This window comes from Suricata suricatta, chromosome 8, assembly GCF_006229205.1.
Source record: "Suricata suricatta isolate VVHF042 chromosome 8, meerkat_22Aug2017_6uvM2_HiC, whole genome shotgun sequence".
Taxonomy (NCBI): Eukaryota; Metazoa; Chordata; class Mammalia; order Carnivora; family Herpestidae; genus Suricata; species Suricata suricatta.
In genome coordinates, this window is record NC_043707.1 from 16,528,173 (window position 1) to 16,552,067 (window position 23,895).

Here is a 23,895-nt window from a genome sequence, read left to right on the forward strand (position 1 = left end):
CTTGCCATGGGGCTCTTCACAGTGTGATGCGATTTTGAGATGTTCATGGAAAATCAGATGCTTAGAGATACCATAATAGACATCCGGGCAGAGCTCTAGCAGCACGGGAAGGAGATAAGATCCACTTGGGAGAATTTTGGAAGGCTTCCTGGAGGAGGCAATATGTTATTTGCGTCTCAGTAGGCAGAGAGGATTTTCAAAGGGAATGGCCAAAAGGATGTTGTTTCTGAAAACATTCATTCCACCATTGCACTTCTGATCTCAGTCCCGCACACATTTATCGCCTGCCTACTCTATACCAGGTGGTCTGCCAAGCCCTGGGAAAGTGGAGATGAGAAATAGAATCTCCTTCAAAGAGCTGAAGGGCACACAAGTCTGTAGCAAGACTTGCAGAGACAGAGAGAGAGAGAGAGTGCTCCCAGCACTGTGGGATCACGGAGGAGGGGGCTTCACGCAGCATGGGTTGGAGAGGCATTTGGGGGAGCTGATGCCTAAGCTTTAGGGCATTTGCCATCTCCTAGATCTGGCTGCTGCTCATCGTGCAGGTTCCAGCTCAAATGTCACCTACTCAAAGACGTCTGTTTTAGATGCTGGCTACATCCTGAAGGTACATTTGCAGGATTTGCTGAGGGACTTTGTGCTGGCAAGGTGTGAGGGTGGAGGGTCAAGACGGTGGTGGTGCTGCTGCTGCTGACGACATCCATTAGGGGCTTGCTCACTTTCAGGCCCTGACAAGTGACAGGCTGGCTTTGACTCTACCATACTTCTAGTCCAGCCCCTGGCTTGACTGGGTCTGTCTGCAGGTGTCCTTGAACTACCCAATGACAGAAGGTCGAGTTCCACTGTAGCGAGGCAGAGTCCCTCTCCCTCGTTCTAGGGGTCTTTATGGCCTTTTTTTTTTTTTTTTTTTACAAATGCAGTGTTCTTAAGTAACTGCTTGAGATCCTTTGAAGATTGAATTAGCTTTGCTCCAACCCAGAAAAGGTATGCGTTTCACCCAATTTCTCACTCTCATTCCAGCCTCATCAACATGCACAGCAAGGTAGCTGCCTTGGTTGGCATTGCTAGATTTAGGGGACGTACATGTGTGGGGCCCTTCAAACAGAGCCGAACGCCATAACGCCTGCCTGCAGGATAATCGGGATCTGAATCTCCCCGACTTCCCCAAAGCCGCCGGAGCATGGGGAGATGTGCTCTGCCTTGGCAGCCTCTTTGCAAGTGTTTCTGCTTTGATGGTTTTAATGAAGATATGAAATCACCTAACAGCTTTCATTTTGCTCAAGCGAGATGGCTTAAAGTGGAGCCAGCATTTCCCAGGATCAATCCCCATTTTCAGAAGTGGTTGGTTAAACTCTCTGCAGTTTATGGCCACTTCTGGCTGAAACCGTGGGGGATCTGAATTATTAATTCCGTGAAAAATGAGTTAAGTCATTGCAAAGCTCTGTGGTGGCAAAATCCCTACTGTAGGCCGCCTTTCTGGTATTTTCTCTAGCACAGACCTCTCCATTAACCAGAAATCCTTGGGCAACTGGTCCACATCGCTGTCTATCATTTCTCCGGGAGAGGAAGAAGGGCTTGACTTAATTCAATTGTCCTTTCCTGCTGAGGATGAAGAGGAGGAAATGGGCACAAATGGCTTTGGGAGGTACTTATGTCAAAGCCATTTTTACAGGCACTCAAACTTGGACATCATTCAAATGACAAGTGTGCAAGCGAGGTCATCTCCCAGACATGAACCCCGTGAGCACCTCTACCCGATCTGGGTGGCTGATGGCCGGGGAAGTGTGGGAAAGCATGATGAGCTTGGAGCTGGTCTGAAGATGGCACTGCGACCGAGCTGTCCAGGCCTTGGGTCTTGTGGAGGAGCAGGTTGGACCTGGGGTTCCAGGCCTCTGCCAGGGATTCTGTAGGCACGTGCGCGGGTGAATGAAGTTGGCTGTGGGGCAGTAGAGACAGAAGGGACCATAAGGACAAGTTCCAGTTAGAGAGGACGCTGGTCCCAGTTAGAGGGACAACCACTAGTTAATCCCGAGAGTTTTTTTTTTTTTTTTGCCATCCCCACATTGCCAGATCTTCTAGGTTTTCCCTTTTTTAGAACAAAGCTTGAAATATGGCACTTTTTAAAAAAAGCGGATCCCAGTTTATAATTGTGACTTACTGATTCACAACTTCTGTAGAACAGCTGTGGACCAAACCGAACATGTTTGTGGGCTGGATGTTACCTGTAACTGTCTTTTCTCGACTCTGTTGGGCTGGGTCCTCGAAACAGGCACTACTGCTTTTCCAGCCTTGCCGCTGACAGGTATCAGCCGAGGGGCACGTTGCCGCCTTCCGCAGCTTTGCTTCTTCCTGTGCCAGACGAGGCTGTCGTGTGTTCATCCCTCCTGGATCGTTGTCGTGATTCCATGTCGTAAGAATGCATTAGATTTTATTACTCCTGTGATCCCGCTCCCTAGATTGTGCTTGGAGGAGGTAAGCTGAAAGGCATGCCTGGACAAGAGGTGCAGTGTGGACCTTTGTCAAGGTGAGGAAAGCTGGGGTCTTATCAGTTGGAACAATAGGGAGGAGAAGAATCTAGAACCAGGATGACCTATGGTTGGAGAAACCCATGAAGTTCTAAAACTGGCCCCCTTGGGGGAGCCCGCGATCCCCAGCACTCCTTGTCATCATTCACATGTGTGTCTTCAGAGTCCCTGGAGGTGTGGAGGTTGTGCCATCCTGGCTCAGTGCAGCTGGGCCGCTGCCCCCAGCACGCAGCGCCACTTAGAAGTGCCCAGGGCTCTCCATCCTTTGGTGTTCTTCTTTTGCTTCTCATGACTGGATGAGGTAGGGAAGCTCAGAAGTCCATGTTCTAGAGATGACCTTGCTTGCACAGAAGGTGGTGGACTCTGATTCGGTGATTTGGTGTAGACAGAAGTCCAACCTGGAGAGTGGATCTTGCTAACAGGGAGAGACGAAGGGTTGGCTAGGGCTGGACATGAAGATCAGCCTGGAAGAATTTTTGTTCAGCCTTGATCAGTAGTTGGCAGCTTCGGAATGACAGAGGAGCATGGGGCTGGGGGATGCAAAGGAGCCTGGGGCCAGAGATCTTGGTGGAGTGGAGAAGCCAGCCACCCCTCAGGGATCCAGGCATGATTCCCTTTAAAGCCAAACAAGGCCTGATGGGAAGGGACATGGATGGTCAGTCCTGAGAGCCTGGAGGCATGAGCTGATGCTGGTGGAGAGGTGGCTTTGTCGTCTGCCGAGTAGTCCTGTCCACGAGCCTTCTCAGCCATGGGGTCCTCACGGTTCTACCTGAAATCTGACTGCACATCTCGTCTCAACCTTCAAGCATTTGGGTACCATCTTCATGGTTTATTTTTGGATGTGTCTACAGATATTTTAATATACTTCATATGACCTTAAAGTCCACTCATAAATTGTGCTTTAACGTATTTACTTAAAACGTGAAACTTCCTATCACCATCCAGCATGAGAATCCCTGCTTGCCTGGCACAGAAAATTGTCATAAACACAAATCTGGTAAAAACCAAACAACGCAATTCAGTTCCAGCCCAGACGGTTGCTGTGCCACGAACGGCCTCAGGCACATGGCATCAGGCAGCCTCCTCCTCTCGGAGGACCCAGAGGGAGGAAGCAGCCCCTTAGAGGGGTGTTAACAACCTTTTAGCACCTAACTGAGACTCTCTCCCTGGTGAAATCAGAAGTCTGAATAGGAAAGAAAGGGAAAGATCGTTATTTTCTAATGATGTCATTAGGTGACATTTCAAGTCCTGTCCCAGGGCCACCTGTATCTTTCTCTTTCCGCTGGAGTACGTACTGCACACGTTGGGACATGCTGGCCGACCCACTCAGACCCCCTTGCTTTGATGGCGCTGTTTTATTTTATCATACTTGCTTGTCATGGTCCATCAACAGCTTGGGAGGGACTGGCTGACATTACGAAGTCTGGGTGGTTTGAAAAGCTGTGATTCCAATTTTAATTGCAAATCGATGGGGCATCATGGGAAAAGCAAATGGAGACGTGAAGAACTGGAGGAAAAGATTCAGCCTTGCAGTATTTTTAGACTTTTTGCCCCCCCCCCCACCTCCCCGGATGGGTTGTGTATAATTTTATCTGGACTCTGGGGTTTGGTAAGTTCCAATACCTTCTCCCTATTGCATTACCCGAGGGCTAACCCAAACTTTCTTTATGATCCCAATTTAAACGACCTATGTAAAACCTTTATCTGTGGTTCCTTTAAAAAACTGTGATTTGGATGAATGTCAAAGGCATTACGCCCAGTGAAAGAAAGGTTAGGTGCTGTATGATTCCATTTATATGACACTCACAAACAGACAAAACTGCAGTGATAGAGAACAAATCAGTGGTTGCCAGGGTTTAGGACAGGGGGAGGGTTTGATTATAAAGAAGCGGATAAAGGGATTTGGGGGGAGGGGGTGATGGGACTGTTTTGTATCCTGATCATGGCGGTAGTCGCATGAATCTATAGGCGTGTTAAAATTCAGAGAGCTAAATACCAGTAAGAAGTCTATTTAACTGTGTAATACTTTTCAAAGATAAAGCAAAACTTGATTTAAAAAAAAAAACCACAGAGGATTGTAGAGCTCCACCGCTAATGGGCATCCTGTACCCCAAATCCTAGTTATCAGAAGGCGACCCTGTTCCCACATGTTTGGAGTTCACCAGCCTCTCTCACTTACATCCTGGTTATGAATTAGAGTCAGGGATGTGGGTAGCCTTTCAGTCCTACCCATCCCAGTACCTGCCCCCGCCTCCATCCCCGAAGCCAAGGTTGGGAAGTGTCCATTGAGGTCTCGGGCTGCCGTGGCCAGCACAGACGTCCAGCCAGGCTTTGCCCTGAGGGTCTGAGGTCAGAACTGTGGGGAGCAGCAGTGGGAAATGCATCTCATGATCTGAGTGCCTGCAGGTGGACAGCAGACCTGGCCGGGGTCCCAGGGACAGTTGGGGGGGATGCAGCTTGGGGAAAAATGGGTCACAAACCACGGTTGGAAGAAGAATCCGAGGATTCCCCCTCAAACAAAACAATTTACAAGGTACTGACAGTGTGTCTTGACCTGATCCCTAGACAGCCTAAGGACTGAGCTAGAAGCTTCTGCTTGCTTATTCTACCCTCCACCCCAGCCAAACCAGCAGGGACAAAAAGCTCTCAAATGCACCCTCTCAAGCCAGAGTGTCCCCAGATCTGGCTGGGGAAGAGCACCCTGAGCTGGACGTGCCCACATCTCCCTCTTCCCGGCATTTGGTGAAGAACCCTTGCTTCCCAGAGCCCCACATGCCACGAGACTTCACTTCTCCGCCACTGCTCATGGTGGGCACCTAGTCCCTATTTTCTCTTCCTGTGGTGTCTGAAATTGGACACAGAGACCATGCGTACAGCAGAGAGTAGCCATGAAAGCTACAAGGCTCCCCTGCATCCTTCCCCAAACCCCACTTTCTGCTGGGTTTGCTTTGAATGGGTTTCTTTACCTTAAGTGACGAAGATGCTACTTGGGTGTCTATACTGAAGCTACCTGGGCTGCAGCAAAAAAGTGTGAGCATTGCCAGCCTGTGGGTGGTAATTGAATTCATGGAAGTGGCCGCAGTAACTCAGGAGCCAGAATAGCTGGAGAAGGAGGTTACAGGTGGGGTGTGACCAGGAAGTCAATGAACACAGTGCTGGGGAGGCGGGGAGGGGTGTGTGTGCATAAACCACAGTGGAGCACAGGGCATGCGCACGGACACGTTCGAGGTCCCCAGCACCAGGTAAGGTGCCAGCCCCTGAGGGAAAGATAGCTTATATTTTGTGACTTTACCATTTTGCCATGGCTACCAGTCTATTTGGGCTCTTCCACAGTCTGCATTGGTAATTCCTATTAACCTATTTAAAAAATAATGACCATAATGCATGTCAAGATGTCTGACCTCTGTTACAGTCCTCAGTGTCCCCAGCATACAAACCCCTGGACTTTTCTGATGATAGTCCATCTATAAGTAAGGAAATAAGAAAACTCACAAATAAAGATGTAGCCACATGGTGGAACTCAGCGTTGCTGAATTTTTCCAATAAAGAAATTTACATGCCAATATGAGAAGTTCTCAAGACAAGTTGTTCAAGTAAAAAAAGGAGCAAGGTGAAAAATATATTCTGAAAATTTTGGCTAATTATTTTTACTTTGGGATATTTTTCTTTTTAAAGGAGATGGCTAGGAGTTGAGGATGCTTATTCTGGGTTCCCTTCATACTTTTAGTGCCATTTTCTTTCTGATGCATTTCTGGGTGAATTGAATTTGGCTGGCTCTTATAATTGTAGTCTGATAATCATCTTTCAATAAGAGAATTTACATGTTTATGTGTGTGCTGATTATCAACATACTTGGACCTTCTTCTATCATTTACTTTGCTCACTTTATTTCCTTTTTTCCTTCTCTCCTGATTCTGGTATTGGATCAGTGGAGTTTTCTTTCTTTTTTTTTAATGTTTATTTGAAGAGAGGGAGCATTAGCACAAATGGAGGAGGAGCAGAGAGAGAGGGAGAGAAAGAGAATTCCAAGCAGGCTCCGCAATGTCAGCTCAGAGCCGAATGTGAGGCTTGATTTCCTTAATCGTGAGATCATGACCTGAGCTGAAATTAAGAGTTAGATGCTTAACCGACTGAGCCCCCAAGTTACCCCATGGAGCTCTCTTTATTACCCTTTTTCTTCCTTCTACTTAGATGGAGGTTATACAGGCTTTTTATGTGCTCTTAATAGTTGCCTTGGTATCTGACTAAAGCCTTAGCAAAAAGTAATATAGGGGGTCTTGACTCCCAGCCTCCCCCTGCCAACACTGTCCACGGCTATGGTTGCCCAGTATTTTACTCCACTTGCTTCTGTGATTTTTATGTTTATCAAAATAATGGCTACATCATCTGAACAACTAAGTAATATCATAAGGCTTATCCCCAAAACCTCAGCCCACTGCATGACCCCCGGCATTCTGATTCCCGTGCAGTGGAGGCACCTGATTTTGATTCATTTGACTCTAAGACTTTTGTGTTCCTCTATCTTACTGAATAATGTTTATATTGCCACCTCTTATCACAAAAAAGACTAACCTTGGGAGTTAAAATCGCACCTGTCAATTGCTCAGGAAAATGAAGAATTTCAAACCTGCAGGTGAACAGTAGGTGAAAAGTAATGATAGTGTGTGTAATCAGTCAGGTGTACCCAAAGCTGGGTGCTGCAGATGGAGTGGATGAACTGACCAAAGATTCCGCCCCCAAAGTTAGCCGAATGATAACACAGACATAAGAAAACAAGGAAGGAATGATTTGGAAAGATAAAAACAGAAAATGAATGTAGGAAAACAGCAACATCAATATTTAAAAAGAAAATAACAAACATAACTGATTTTTTGAAAGAGTCATAAAATAGACAAACATAGATACAGTGTCTAATTGAGAAAAAAAAAGATAACATATAACCATACTTAGGAGTGAGAAAGGGCATGTAACTACAGGATTCTTAAAGGTCCTCAGAGGGCTTAAGCATCTTTATGATGGTGTGAAATAGATAAAATTGAATATTTAGTCTTCATAAAGCACTCAGTGTATCATCTAAAAGATATTTTCTTAGCATGATCTTGAAAACAATTCTCAAGCTAATGTTCAGCGTGGTGGCCTGGACAAAGAGGGGGTAGGTAACATCACCCCGAAACTCTATCTGCTGGTAAGTCGGGGACGTGCTCAAGAAAGCGTAAGTCCCGGCAGAGTTAGATACGGCATAACAGCTAAAAGTAACTGTCTTAGGCAAGAACTAAAGAAGGTCATCCCTGAGGGCCCCAGAGACTGGACAGCGGCAGCTGGTGTTGCTGAGTTTGCTGCTAAGTAGTTGTTATTAAATTATCTCCTGGGATGTCTTCTGTTTCAAATACTACATTCGATGTCGTAGTTCAGCTTCTAAGCTGTAGTAACAGCAGAAGTCTCTGTTTACTGGTTCTGAGTCTCCCCTTCCTTTCTCTGTAATTAATACCTTTCTTTATTGTTCATTTGTATTTCTCTCTCAACCAGATGACAAACTCTTATGAAGTAAAAAAACAAACAAACTTTTTTTTGGTAAGTGTCTTAGTGTGAGCCCTGTGATTTAGAGACTGTCTTCCTGCCTTTCTCATGCACGAGCGATAGTTTGAATTAGAATTTTTAGGACAAAATCTTCTCAAAAACGGCTCTGAAGACATGGTCCTATTGTCCTCGGGTGTGTGCACATCTGTGTGTGTGGCAGAGAAGTTTGATGTCAGCTCGATTTGCTTTTTTCGCTTTGCAGACACACTGTTTCATTTTTCCCCCTGCCTGGATGCTCATACAATTTTCTTTATTGTTTGTTTATTTTTTTAATGTTTGTTTATTTGAGAGAGAGAGAGAGAGAGAGAGGGAGAGAGGGAGAGAGGGAGAGAGAGCGCGCGCGAGCCAGTGCGTGAGCAGGGGAGGGGCAGAGAGAGGGAGACAGAATCCAAAGCAGGCTTGTAGCTCTCAGCGCAGAGCCAACACGGGGCTCAAACTCACACGCCATGAGATCATGACCTGAGCCGAAGTCAGACATTTACCCGACTGAGCCACCCAGGTGTCCCTATAATTTTCTCTATTGTTTAAATTAAAACACTTAATCAGGATGTGTTCAAGTGTGCTTCCTGACTTCACCTCACCACTTACTAGTGCTTCTGATCAATAGCATCCTCCTTACTTACTCATCTTGATTCCCCGTTAAATTCTTATTTTTACAGATTTGTCCTCTTTGGGTCTTACCTCTTCTATCACTTATTTCTTTTGCCTCTAAACTGTCATTTTTCCTGAGTTGTCCTACTCACTGGTGACATAGCTTGAAGTGTGGAACCTGGGGCTCCGGCCCCAGTTTCCTATCATTATTGGTTATTCCTTTGAAGCTGTTATTGACTCTAGGTTATTCTGTCTCCACAGATGCAGGGATATAATGTTTCCCTGAGTCCTGCTGAGAATGCAGCTGACGATTTTTCTAACATTACTTCTCTTTCTTACAGTAATTCTATTGCTTTGATAACATGTCCTCTTCTTCCTCGTACTGAATTACTGAACTGCCTTATCCATCCATATATCTGGTGATTTCTCTTTTCTCCGTGGTGGTAGACAGTGACCCACGTCCCTCTTTCATGTGGCCAAGTAATCGTCCTCCCTGTCCACGTACCACATCTTCCTCGTCCATTCACCTGCCGACGGACACTTAGGTTGTGTCCATGCCTTGGCTATCATGGCCTCTTCTTAGTTACGTCTTGCATAAACCAAACACAATCCTTGAAACTCCTGGCACGTGAGTTAAATGCATCCCCACGTCCCAGTACCGACAAAGATATCTCGTTCTGTCATTAGCAAAAAGGACCAGGAAGGTGGGGTGGGGGAAGTTGAAGGCGCAAGGAGTACTTTCCACCTGAAACCAGCATTATAATTGTCTTTTACGAGGCGCCTGGGCAGCTCCATCAGTTAAGCATCTGACTCTCAGTTTCAGCTCAGGTCCTGATCTCGCTGTTTCATGAGTTCAAGCCCCACGTCAAGCTGCTTGGGATTCCCAGCCTGCTTGGGATTCTCTCTCCCCCTCCCCCCAACTGTGCTGTCTCTGTCCTGTCCTTTACCTCCTGGAGCTAATGGATTTCTTTGTGGTGTTTCTCACTGGGGTGCAAATTTTCAGTCTAGCTCTCTTGCTTATGATGGCCTCTTTCTTCTCCTTCCTTCTGTTGTGTCCCTGGGCGTTCAATGCGTGCTCGCTCGCTCGCTCTCTCTCTCTCTCTCTCTCTCTCTCCCCCTCCCTCCCTCCCTCCCTCGCTCTCTGAGAAAGAATGCCCTCGCAGAGTGAGATAGGAGTTGCCCTCTCATAAATTTTTTTAACGTTGTATTTTTTTGAGAGAGAGACAGAGCATGAGCAGGGGAGGGGCAGAGAGAGAGGGAGACATAGAATCTGAAGCAGGCTCCAGTCTCCGCACTGTCAGCACAGAGCCTGACGCAGGGCTTGAACCCACGCACCATGAGATCATAACCTGAGCTGAAGTTGGATGTTCAACCGACTGAGCCACCTGGGCACCCGCAGAGTTGCCCTATTCTATCTAGAATTTTTTCCTAGCATGGCACGCGCTGGCGCCTTATCTGGAGTGCGGGAGGCATTGGCACTCTTGACTTTACCATGTGTCTGAGTTTGGACAAGCAGGGAGTTTAGGTAGATAGTGGTTCCTGAGGGCAGGCAAGGAGGAGCTGATTACGCATAGTTGGTCGGCAGTGTGGTGATCAGAGCCCAGCCCTGCTGGGGAATCTGAGGACTTCTAAGGAATCATCTTAGATGGTGTTCAGGGGTCCTGCACCACAAGGGAAGGAAATCTTAGTGCAATAGTGGTGTCCAAAGACTAAGAAACACATGTTCTAGGTTCAATGAGTTCATGAACTTGCCTTTGACCTTGGGCAAACGACTTGAATGTTGTTAGCATCTGTATTTTCTTTCATAGAATTACAGAGTTTGACAGGCTCCTGCATCCCGTAAGGTGAACTTGCCCTAAACCAGGTGGTCTGGGGCGGTACTAGCAGTGACTTGGGATGTCACACGCTCACCTTACAGACCCCAAAACACATTGTGAGATGGTGATTTTTCTTTTCACTTTTCATTCCCTCTTCTGATTACATCAGAGAAGAGATCTCAGGTTCATGTTCATGGGCCTGTAACACCTCTCCAACACGTCACACCACCTAGGCGGAAGTAAATCTTTTCTCCTTCTGTATCTGGTTTTACAGTTGTCTCCTGTTTGTGGCAAGGGATCCTGTCTTTCCATTTGCGGTTCTAGCAAAAGTTCTAGAAAAAACTAAAGCCATAGACTTATGTAAGTAAAAAAAAAAAAAAAAGGTGAATGGATTTTTAAAGAGAAATAAAAGTAAACACTAGAGCAAGGACATGGCCAGAATTGTGGAGGTCGTGTGTGAGCGATTAAGTTTGGGGCAACTGAACTGAGAGCTCCTTCCAGCCCTGGGAACCCTTCGAGCAGAAACCCCTCGCAGGGTTGGGGCTCTGGGATGCAGCGTCCACAGCCCGGGCTGCTGAATGACCCGCTTCAGATTCCCTTGGAATGTTTCCCCAGCAAACGCACAAGCGACCACCCTTCAGACGCGGCATCTGCAACATAGGATCCACGAGACATTTCTGACAGTCGGTGGGGGTCTCTCTCTCCCGACAGCAGCCCCAGAACGAGCCCTTAAAAATCATAACCGGTAAATTGCCTCTTTGGCTGCTTTGACATCCTTGTATAGTTCAATCCAGGTGTGTTGTAGCTGCGCCGTCTGGGCCAGAGTCCTCGCCGGGGAGAAAATCATTATGAAAAGCTATCGATTAGGTGTCCGCAGCTGCTGAAATCCAGCCGCGGAAGCTCCTGGAGCTGCATTTATGAAAGGGCAGGGGTCATAAACAAGGGCAGGAATGTGATTGAGAGAGGAGGCAATTTGTTCAGAGGACAAGGGCGTGTGGAGGCGGGCAGCCCCCGAAAGTCCCTTCTTCCCCGCTGCAGGCCGTAGGGTGGGCGGTTCAGGTGTGGGCTGGAGTGTGCCCTGGTGCCCTTTGTGGCCAGGGGGAGTAGGGGGAGAGTCCGGGGGTGCCGTTCGTTCCTGGGAAATCCTGCCTCGGTGTCATTACCGTGGGACTCATGGGCACGGCGATGCTGAGCTGCTGGTTTCACTACACAGTCCCAGGACTGCCCAGTCCAGCCCAGCGCTCCTCTTCATGCCCAGCCGCGAGCCCCCCCAGCCCCCCACTTCTGACTCTGTCGCCCCATCTACGTGCCACATTGTGATATCACGAGGCCTCCCCACACTGCCCTTGTAGAATGCCCTCCCTCCTTGCATGAGCTGTCCTCACATGTCCTTGCTGATGTGAAAGCAAGGCACAGCCCTGTCTCTAGCGCTCTCCTCTGTGCCTAGCAAAGTGTCCGGCACCTAATAACCTCGATAACTGTCGAATGAATGAGCGAGCGTTTTTACCTGCCGGGTAGGGCAGAGCTGAGCACAGCTCCCAGGCACCCACTGAATGCACACAGCACCCGCCCGTTTGACTCATGGCTCTGAATGTACGAAAGAGTGCAAAGCTTCTTGGGAATTCTGGAAGGAGCTCTTTGAAAGAACAAAAGTGTAAGTAGTGAAGGAGGAGCACAACAATGTTTCTTTCTGCCTATGGCGTTAGAATAGCGGTAATTTTGAATGGTCCATCAATCACGTTTGATGCATGAAATCATACTTAGAACAGCACTTCTCACATTGTTTTCTTTGGGGCACAAAGGCTGCTGTACAGGTAACTTCTGTGAGTTGTGTGGAATTGTGTTTCCAGGGTGGCCGTGTATTAAATGCTCTTTTTTCTAGATGATACAGTTTTGCCCCCATTTTACCAAAAGGTCTGATATGCCCCCCACCTGCCCTGCCTGCTAGTTAGAATCAATGCCTTGGATGCTTCTAGCCCCATTGTGTTCATAAATTTCTCTGACAATGTGCTGAAAGCTATATTCCCATCCCCCTCAAATTTACAAATATGTGCACACAATATATTGCAGAGGATTCATCTTCTCCCAATGGAAATTGATTGCCTTCAAATGCACGCAGTAGGAGTGTGATCTTTGCAAAGAGCCAGGTCTTTTTACTGGAGCTTTTTCATGTTAATGGTCATTTTTGGGATGGAGGGAAACCCCAAAGTTGTGCAAAATAAGACACACAGTAGCCTTTGAGTTTCCTCCAAAGGAAGCCCCCATGCCAGTGTCGCCCATGTTTTTGGCTTGCACAGACCTGAAATTGTGCAGTGCGCAAGTGTCTTTGACATCGAATCGATTCTGACTTTTGGGTTTGATGGTGATGGGCGCCTGACTGAGGAAGGTGGTAGAAGCAGAAGATTCCACGGGTAGCGTCACCCAAGCGGCCTTGTGTCCGAGAGCACACGATTTCCCCGAGACTCCTTCCGTGGCATTCGTGCCGCATCATTTCCTTTGCACACGTGTTGGGGGCACCGCCAGCCCAGTCCGCGTGAGCCTGCTTGGCAGAGGAACTTCATTATTTCAGAGATGCCGCCTGTTTTTGCAGTTACATGAAGGAGCTCACAGAATAGGGATTCTTCGATGGTGTCAGGGGCACACAGGAGGTGAAAGGGAGCGGCCGCTGCACGGGAGGGAGGCACGGTGCCTGCCGCAGTGAGCGGTTCCTCCGTGACCTGCCGCACGCTGTCAGCGGAGACAGCGGGGCCTCCGCGGCAGATGACCAGATTCTCCAGAGGCTGCTGCTCCCAGCCTTGAGGCAGCTCAAAAGCCTCACCAACTCGTCCCCTTTGACAGCTCTGGACATTGACGTTCTCTCTTCTACCCATGTTCTTCTAGGAATCATCCTTAGTGTTTTGCCAGAACCACCTAGATTGTATCAGGATTGTACCTTATTCCCAAATAATTCAGGAAACTAGGTGTATTGACTGCTGTTGCCACCAGGTACTGTGTAGGACTTCACTTACAGCCCAGATCGTGTTATCATTACTGCCATTTTAAAACCGTTGTTTTTAGGAGCAACTGGGTGGCTCAGTTGTCAGACATTGGCCCAGGTCACGATCTCATGGCTCATGGGGTTCAAGCCCTGCATTGGGCTCTGTGCTGACAGCTCAGAACCTGGAGCCTGCTTTGGATTCTGTGTCTCCCTCTCTCTGCCCCTCCCCTGCTCGCATTCTCTCTCAAAAATAAACACTAAAAAATAAAATATTTTTTAAAGTTTACTTGTTTATCTTGAAAGAGAGAGAGTGTGCACATGCATGCAAGTTGGGGCAGAACAGAGAGCGAGAGGTGGAGAGACAGAATCGCAAGCAGGCTCCACTCAGGCAGTGCAGAGCCTGACGAGGGGCTTGATCCCATAAACCATGAAATCATGACCTGAGCCAAAATCCAGAGTTGGCCACCCAACTGACTGAGGCCTCCAGGTACCCCATTACTGCCTTTTTGAAAGAGAGTAAATCTCTGTGTAGATTTACCCAGACTTTCCTGATTACTTTGCACAAATCACTTCTTTCTCCACTTTCTCCTTCTGAGTTAAATTGCTTTCTACTAAAGAATGCCCTGTAGTCATCTTGTCATTGGTAAATTCTGTCAATATCTTTTTTTCCCTCTGAAATGTCTTTATTTTGCCTTTACCCTTGATTAATTGTTAGCAGTACAGAATTCTAGGTTGATGGTTATTCTCCCTCCAATCCTGGAAGGTATTATTCTAGCATCTTCTGGAATGTCTAACTGTCATTGAGAAATCTGCTCTGAACCTCATCATTCTTTTGTAGGCAAAGTGTCAATTATCTCTGGTGGTTTTTTGCTATCTCATTGGTGGTCTGTAGTTTCCCTGCAGTGTATCTTGGTCTGGATTATATTTTATTTTATTTTGATCAGAATACAGTTTGCTTCCTGACTCTGAGGGCTAATGTCTTTTTGTCAGTTCTGAAAACTTATCAGCCATCATCTCTCTAAGAGTATTTTTCTTTCCACATTTGCTCCTTCCTCCTTGGAGGACCTCCTGTTAGACACATGTTGCACCTGCTAATGAAATTTTCCTAGCATTTCACGTTCTCCTGTTTTTCTTCCTTTAGTCTTTCCTCCTTTAGGCGTAATCCCAGGGTTATGGGATCAAACCCTGCATCAGGCTCTGCACTGAGCATGGAGCCTGCTTAAGATTCTCTCTCTCTCTCTCTCTCTCTCTCTCTCAAACTAAAAAAAACCATTTGTGAACAGAAATGAAATCTGATGTTCACTGCACATTGGAGCAAAAGGTGGTAGCTTTGGGTCCGGCTAAAAGAGAGCTGCCCAGCATTTTTTTTTAAAGCAACAGTGTTGAACTACAACTTCCTTTGTATTTTTCATTTGTTTGAGAGTATCTGTTTTTAACAAGAAGGAGATTCAACACAGGAAGGCCAGAACTTTTGCCAAAACTTAGATTTGCCTGGATTTTTCCTCTCTATTTCTTCATTTGTGTTCTCTTTTTTTTCCTTTTAAACTCTTCATCTATGTTAAAGATTTATTTTTTGTCCTGCTTTGCACTTTTCAAAAGCTTTCTATTATTTTTAATTGAGTTATCACCTCAATTAAAAATATATATATGTATTTTATGTGGCACCTGGGTGGCTCAGTCGGTTAAGTTGGTTTCAGCTCGGGTTGTGATCTCGCGGTTTGTGAGTTCAAGCCCCAAGTGGGGCTCTGTGCTGACAGTGCAGAGCCTGCTTGGGATTCTCTCTCTCTTCCTCTCTTGCCTGCTATGTGTGTATTCTCCCTCTCTCTCTCTCTTTTTCTCTTTCTCCACATAAATAAACTTAAAAAATATCTATTTTATAGTTTCTTTTAAATTGCTTTATTATCTTAAGTTCTTGGATAGATAACATTCCCTTTTTGTCATATTTCTCACTCTCCGTTATGAAGGATCATTTTCTGGTGTGTTTTGCAATTTTCGAATTGCGAGCTCATCATAGCTGGGTTGTCTTTGCCGTGTGAGGACCGTGTGTCCTGGGTGCGGAAGTGTTTCTGCTGAGTGGCGTGCAGCACCGGCACAGCCCCTTGAGTTAATTTCTTGCTTTGGGATTCTTGTGTCCTACATACAAGTTCAGGGTTTCAGTTTCTTGAGACGCGGGTTTTCTCCCCAGAGCCCCGAGTAAAGACAAAGTCCCAGGCAGTCCTTGTGGACGAGCGAGAAGACTTCTCTGGTCTTCCATCACAGTGATGGCAGCCCTTCAGAGATTCCCGGATCCGCGCAGGGATCTCAGTTCTGGTAACAATCTCACACTGGCTTAGGATCACACCTGCAGCGCCTTCTTGGGATATAACAGCTCCTCAGCTAAAGCCTGTTTGTGGTCTGCTTTGTCTCTGGGCCACGGTGGCATGCTGTCACCATCAGTGTGCTCTTCGTGTCTGGCGTCAGGGATTTCCCATCCCTGTGAACTCCTTTGTGCACTTGGTGTTGTAATATTTTACCTAGAACTTCTATTGATAGGAAAGTTCATATCGACTCTAGTGACTTTGCTTTGGGGCCTTATGATGTCTCTTTAATCGTGGTTACATTTGCTTTCAGTAAACAGCATAGCAGGACTATGAAGAGGAGGCTTTGTGTGAAGTCCCAGTCTTTTGAAATGGAATTTCCTTCTCATTAAGAAAAGATCCTTCTGGTCTGACGCCACTTGAGGGTGGACAGTCATGAGGGGACCCTTTAGTGTTGCCACGTCAGGCCAAGAGGGCCGGTCAACACCTGCTGATGTGTTCTTTTTGGCTTTGGACAGTGGTGTCCCTAGTAATCTCACTTCAAACCCCTTCTGTCCTCCCCTCTCCTTTTTAAAGCTTGTTTATTTACTTTGGGAGGGGGGCAAACAGAGAGACGGAGAGAGACAATCCCGAGCAGGCTCTGTATTGTCGGAATAGAGCCTAATGCAAGGCTTGAACCCATGAACCATAAGATCATGACCTGAGCCAAAACCAAGAGTTGGATGCTTAACTGACTGAGCCACCCAGGCGCCCCATCCTGCCCCCTTCACTGCCTCCCTTGTTGAATGCTTGGCCTTACTTTGTTCCCTCATGTAAGCTTAGTGAGACTGGGGACAGTGTCACATACATGTTTCATATCACCGATTGTACCAAAGACATAGTAGGTAGTAAAAAAATCTGTATGCATTATTTGAACTCATTTATAATTGGAAACACCATAATTAAAACAATTTGAGGTATCATTTTACACCTATTAGACTAGCAAAAATTAAAATACTGCCACGTGTTGACGTGGACATGGGGATATTAGGACTCTCCAGGTTGCTGACAGGAAGGCAGACGGGTGTAGCTCTGAGGAGCAGCCATTTATTGTCGAATGAAGCCTGTCAAATCCCGGAGTTCCGCTCCCGGGCAGACAGCCTGTGGACACCCTCGGAGAGCTCCGTGGAAGACACGTACAGAGACACTGGTGCGGTCATGGTGGTGGGGAGGCGGCCACCACCTGGATGTCCGGCCTGGGAAAGTGCGTGGGCACGGATGGGGGCACACACGATGCGGAGGAGTCTTGTGCCACGTCTGGGTTAGATGGACACAAAACAACACGGACAGACCCTCAGAGCATAGCGCTGAGCTGACAGATGCAGAAGGGATGGGATTTTCAGCACAATACCGTTTATGTAAATTTTTAAAGACCCACATGCAAAACAATATACATTTTGCAAGAACATACTCAAGCAAAAAGGTACACATTAAATCTCTGAGAATGGATTGCCCATGGCAGAGGAGAATGAGAATGGAGATGAATACATTATTAATAAATAGGTAAGAAAGAGGCCACGCACAGACCAACAGTGATGAGAAAGCCAAAGAGCAAGGACTGTGATTAACTCTCAACACACAGTGTTTTAAAAAAAGAAGAAGAAAAAAACTGAACGTTTGTTCAGTTGGGAGTCTCATTTTCTCCTTGAATTCTTGTCTGATCAGGTCGGCCTCATGTGTTTTCTGGAATATTGTAATTCTTATTTGAATATGCGTCTTCCCCTCCACTCTCTTGATAAGCCCTTTAAATGCAGCATTTGTTGCTTATTCTTTGTTACTCGGCGGCAGCAAGGAAGAGTTGTAAGACGATGGACCTAGGGGTCAAGTGGGCCTCTTCCTTGGACCATATGACCTTGGGCAAGGTCACATCCTCTTTCTGAGCCTCAGTTTCCCCATTTGGAAAGCAATGATGGAAAGACCTCTGTGTGTTGTGACGGGGACTCAAGTGAGGAAGTGTGAAGTGTTTTTCCCACTACAGAGCCCAGGGTAGATCCTCAGTAAATAATTAAAGCATCCTCTCCTTGATTAGGTTTCCTGTGGGCCTCAGCACATTATAGGTGTCCCATCAAGAATTTGTCAGGGTGCCTGCATGGCTCAGTCAGTTGAGAGTCTGACTCTTGATTTCAGCTCAGGTCATGATCCCAGACTCGTGGGATCAAGCTCCACATCAAACTCTGAGCTGAGCGTGAGCCTGCTTAAGAGTCTTTCTCCCTCTGCCCGCCCCCATGCTCACACGCACTCCCTCCCTCCCTCTCTCTTTGTAAAGTAAAAAAAGGAATCTGAGCAGAGATGAACCCTGATGTTCATAGATTGGAGCAAAAGATGGTGGCTTAGGTCCAGCTGAAACAGAATGTCTCAGCAGATTTTTTTTTTTTTTTTAAGCCTCAGGATTGTTTCTGAGTGCAGTTGTGGAGTACTCGGGCCTCCGCCACCTCACTCCCCGGCCCTGTTTCTCTGCATTCAGTCCTGGGGACTCTGTCACTTCTCACTCGCCTTCCTCCCTGCTGGTCTGGGAGAGAAGTGCTCTGTGTATTCAGGTTGATTTCTCCCTCCCTTTTGTTCTCGGCTGTCTGTTAGTGAGACCAGAACCCGACGCAGGGCTGGTGATTACCCCCACGCCTGCTGCAGAGTGAAGAAACCCTGACACTCTCCCACGGACGGCGGTGATTTTCTGAGGCCTTTAGATTGACTGCATTCATCCTAGCAGCAGGTGATACGCGCTATAAAATTATCCAGCTGCTCTCTCAAATCTTGCATTCAACCTGAGAATCTGTAAAAACTTTCACATGTTGAAACATTTTAAATCAGGCAGATTTGGACAATGAAACCGTGTGGTTCAGGCAGGTATTTTTGTCCCTGCGTGCCTTGTTTTTCTCATCTAGGAAATGGGAGTGAACTTCAGCATGGTGTGTTTAAACGCCCTGAGGGCCGTGAAGTGTGCCCTGTGCCTGCAATAGTGGGTTGAGTGGAGACTTTTCTCTCCCTGGTTCTCACTCATCCAAGACATATACTTACCTTTTTAAAATAGTCCAGTCCTGGGGCATCTGGGTGGCTCAGTTGGTTGAGTGTCTGACTTCAGCTCGGGTCATGATCTCGTGGTTTGTGAGTTTGAGCCCCGTGTTGGGTTCTGTGCTGACAGCTCAGAGCCTGGAGCCTGCTTCAGATTCTGTGTCTCTTTCTCTCTCTGCCCCTCCCCTGCTTGCACTCTGTCTCTGTCTCTCTCTCAAAGATAAATAAACATTAAAATAATTTTTAAAGAATAGTAAAACGAAATAGTTCAGTCCTCCATCTCTGAGATCAGCCAGCCCACACAGAGACCAGTGGTGTAAATGAAGGAGGAAAAAGCCTTTCACTAAGATGTTGCCACACGGAGGTGCTGTGGCTCATCATCTGTCTGCAGGGAACCTCCTGCTGTATCGTCAGATTCTGTGCTGACTCCGTGTACCCACACTAGGCGGGCGAGACCGTGCTGTAGTTTACACACAGCTTCTGCGTGGTTCAGCGCAGCAAAGGCTGGTGTCTTACTCGTGCTGGTGTCCTTCAGTATCAGCCGGGGACCTCTGCTTCTCATGGTCATGCAGGGACCCAGCTCATGGAGGCCTTTTCTGGATACGTGCTCCCTAGGTCACCACAGAAGTGGAAAAGGGAATGTGCTGAATAGTGTGCGCTGCCAATTAATGTTTCTGCCTGGGAGAAGCTTCAGGAAAGGCTTGCTCCAGGGCCTTCTTTTGGATCTGCTCCCTCTGGGTTATCTTAATCCTCAGGTTCTAAGCGTCACATCGTCACAGTGCCCAGTTCAACAAGAGAGACAGGGTCCCCTCACATAGTTCCCGCGTAAATCCTGGGAGTCCCTCTCTCATCGCCCCGGATTAAGTAATATAGCCACACTGACGTGATGACCATGGCTCTGACAATACAGTGCACTGTCAGCTTCGTGTAGGTCATTTCTACTTTTGGGGCTGGGTATAGGAGTAGGGCTGCTCCCATAAAATAAAATTCAGGATCTCTAATTAAATCTGAATTTGAGATTTAAGAAAAATATCTTTGGCATAAGGAAGTCCCAAATACCACAGGGGACTTACTTACACTAAATAATTATTCTTTATCTGAAGTTCAAGTTTGGTATTTTTATTTGCTAAAAGCTGGCAACTCTATGTGGGAACACGTTCCCAAACCACATGCAGGGATAGGGTGGTTCCTCCAAAGCAAAACTGGGATGCTGTATTATCAGAATAAGAGACAGTGTGTACTGAGTGGCCTAAAGCACAGGTGTTCTGTATAATGACCGTGGTAGAGCTGAACGGGCGCCATGCTCCCCCTAGGTGTATATGGTGCCATAGCCCTGTAATAGTAGCTTATTATGGCATGAGACTGTTGCGGCTGTCTGTGGCATGTGCAAACAACCCCCCATAGTCACTTATGCCTGCAGTTTATTATCACTGCGTCTGGTTCCATGGGGCGGACAGGGCTCAGCATCTCGCATGCAGTTGCAGTCACACCCAAGATGTCCCTTTCACACAGCTGGCGAGGGCTGGCAGTCAGCCGGGGCTGCCGACCAATGTGACGGCTATGGCCTCTCCATGTGGCGCGGCCTCCCAGCAGCATGGCAGCTGGGATCTGAGAAGCAGCATCTCAAGGGCAAGCACTGCAAGAAATCCACACAGAAGTTGCAAGACTTCTGACTCCACCTCAGAAGTCCCAGAACATCACTTTTGCTGTGTCCTAGGCCAGCCAGACCCTGAGGCGAGTCTAGATTCAAGAGCAGGGGAATCAGAGGCTTTCTCTTATGGGAGGAGCAGCACGCATGTGCAGGGAGGGAAGGAATTGATGGGGTCATCGTGCAGACCGTCAGCCACATGCTTTTTATGTGCATCATGTCATTTAACCCTTACATCAACTTTGTTGGGTAGAAAGGAATGTAGCCCCATTGTATAGATGAGAACACCAAGGTCATAGTGGAATCAAGGGACAGGCCCAAGATCAAACAGGTAGTAAACAGCCAAGTAAGGACTAGAACTCAGGTCTTCCAGTTCCAACTCAACTGTTCTGTTCTCTGTGGTAGCCCGCTGTCTCCTCTTTGGAGCGGTACAGCTGTTGTATGTGGACTTAAGAATAATGATGGGCGGGGGGGGGGGGCACCCATGTGCATCTGACTGGATTCTGGCTCAGGTCGTGAACCCAGGGTCGTGGGATCGAACTCCACTTCAGGCTCTGCACTGTGTACGCTTAAGATTCTCCCTCCCTCTCTCTCCCTCTCCCCCACTCACACTCTCTCTGTCCCTAAAAAAGAAAAAATAATGATGAAAATTCATCCTACTAAAGGAGGAAGCTCTCAGATACAATCCACATTCTCCCGACTTACCCCCCCCCCCGCCCCCACCAACTGATTGTGTCACATCCCTGCCGTGTCTTCTAGGACAATTTAAGATAAAATCAAGAACTTCCTAGACTGATAGAATCGTATGCCAGTGATGGGGTTGATGGCTGGGATAGTTTGGATTACCATTCTGTAAATATTCACGCACCTCTTCCCTCCATCATGGCATAGTATGCTTCCTTACTCCGTCAGGGGTGCCCTTGGGCACATGACACGCTTTGCTCAAAGGGATGTTAGTGTTGATGTCACATGATCAAAGATTTCACATCTGCTTGGGTCACGAGGCTTGCTCCCTTGTGTTTCTGCAGTCATTGCAAGAACATGCCCCAGGTAGCCAGCAGGTCCTAGAAAGATGGGAGACATGTGGCACAGGCCTGGACCCAACCGGAAGCTTAGACCTGAGCCCAGCGCAAGCACAGCCTGGAGCAGTGGTTTGCAACTGAAAGTGATGGTGCCAGGGGATATTTGACAATGTCCAGAGGCATTTGTGATGGTCACAACTAGGACGGTGCTCTGTGGGCATTTAGTGGGCCTCTGTGGTCAGGGATACTGCTGGACATGCTTCCATGCACAGGACAGCCTCCCTGACCAACAATTTCCTGGCCCAAAATGTCAGCAGTGCTGAGGGTGAGAAGCCCAGGGCTAGGTCAGCAAATTTCCCTCCTAGTTCTAGAAGCTGAGCAAAAATAAATGACTGGCATTTGAAGCCAGAGTTCGAGCAGGGGTTTTTGCTGCAGCATTGTTGGTACTAAGTGGCAGATAGAATGGCAAATAAGGGAACCACCTTTTATGACACAAGCTCTTAAATGGTTCCCCTTAGCTAAACGTCATCTCCTCGCCGGCGCTGGTCCCTGGTCATTTCCTCCAGCAAAGGGTGGCCGAGCATACCAGCTGAGATTCTTACTAGTTCCCAGACACCCCAAGGGGAGGATGGCACCACCTTGGACCCCAAAGATTCCTCCCTCAAGCCGCACGACCCCTTCTTCCTTGCCTTCTGAAGCCCTAATGACTCTGCCTCTCAAGGCCTGCCCCGTCCCTTCTCTGTCACATTCAATTTGTCTGAAGAATTTTCTCCAGCTGGTTATTACTTCTTGTTTTTCCTGCAGAAAAGCGCAGCCTTTTCTCCCATCGTTTCAGGCTGGCCCCTCCAGCCCAGACGACTCCGCGCATTCGATGGTGACTCGTGGCTCCGAGGAGCCTAATTCATTCTGTACTTTCTCAGAAAAGATGAAAATTGGTTCCTTTTGGTCCTTTATAAAATCTTCACATCCCCTAGGATCTTTTTATGTAGTTTGGTTCCCAAACTGAGAAAAGGATCCGGTTCTGACTAATCTGCACAAAAGAAATTATAGAAGCTTTTTTTTTTTTTTTTAAACCTACCGAACAAGCAATTCCATTTTATAGCAGCTTACCTTTTCCACCCACTTGGAAGGATGTTTTTTCAAATTGAGGTATAATTTGCATACACTAAACTGCACCAAACCCGAGGGTATGGCTTGATTAGTTTTCACATCTGTATGCACCAGTGTAACCATGACTCAGATCAAGATCTAGAACATTCCATCACCTCAGAAAGTTCCTTTGTGCCCCTCTCCGGGCAACCACTACCCCCTTAGAGATAACCACTATTCTGTCTTCTGTTACCCAAGATTCATTTGCCTGTTCTCAGACTTCATGTAGCCCAAATCATCCAATGTCTCATATAGCATTTGCTCATTTGTGTCTGGCTTCTTTATGTCCACGTGTTTTGGACTCTCAATAAATTCTTACATAGGGAAGAATTTCTACCCCTATTTCAGGAGGCCATGAATGGGTAAAAGAGAATCCAGGACTGTTGGAGAAGACGGAGCACTGATGTTTTCCCCTCCCCTACTTCCCGCCTCCTCCCTGCCCCCACTCACCCTCCCTCCTCCTCCCATGAGAACAGTCAACACAACAGGAGGAAAATCTGCATTGGTTTTGGGTAGTGTTCTGGGAATACTGTCACCTGTTTGGTAGAAACTGTGAGGAATTCCTGCTGGACTGGTGGCCCTGAGTTTGGTCCGAAGGTGCCATGGAGGCAGCCTCACTCTCCCCATCCTGAGAGGAGGGGACGGGGCCATGGCGGGCCGAGACCCGAAACGCACAAGCCGGCATGGTGGTTGGGTTTGCTCCAAGCCTGGAAGGCCGCCATGTGCAGAAAAGCTCCATGGAAGGCGTCTCTCCAGCCTGGCAGGCAAAGCAGATAAAATCCAGGGAGACTGGGCATCCTCTGAGCCCGGCTGTCTGGTGGAGCAAGAAGCCTGGCGGGCTCATTGGTCCAAGCGGGTTGACTCTTCTTGAGACAATTTTGGTGATTTATCTTTTCCTAGAAAAATGTCCATTTCATCCAACTTCTCATTTATAAACAAAGGCACGTGGTCTCACAATTGTATTTTGAGTCAGCTGATGATTGGCTGGAGGATTAGTTCAACAGTGTAGAATGTAAGTATTGAACGTTCTGAGCCTCCTGTAGCTGGAACCGTCCTGCTGCTGCACGTGGGGACAGCAGCCCGGCTGTGCCTGGAGTCCTGGGCTCGCCGCCGCTCCCAGGACCCTCACACTAGACGTTCCCTTCTGTCTGGTGCCACAGAGGTGACGTCTGACTTTTTTCCTTTGTAGGTAAGCTCTTGCCCTGAGAATCTGTTGAGTTCTTTTCCTTGAAGTTAGAACTTTA

General features: G+C 47.4%; 1 long non-coding RNA gene across 1 annotated transcript; it reads right to left on the bottom strand.

Annotated features, from left to right (window-relative positions):
* Window positions 1-20,236: 20,236 nt before the first annotated feature.
* LOC115300425 lies at window positions 20,237-22,689 on the bottom strand. Its single transcript, XR_003912643.1, has 3 exons — window positions 22,613-22,689; window positions 21,349-21,544; window positions 20,237-20,468 (listed from the first exon to the last, which is right to left on the bottom strand). It is a non-coding gene; the product is annotated as an uncharacterized LOC115300425 (long non-coding RNA).
* Between the last annotated feature and the right edge of the window lie 1,206 nt (window positions 22,690-23,895).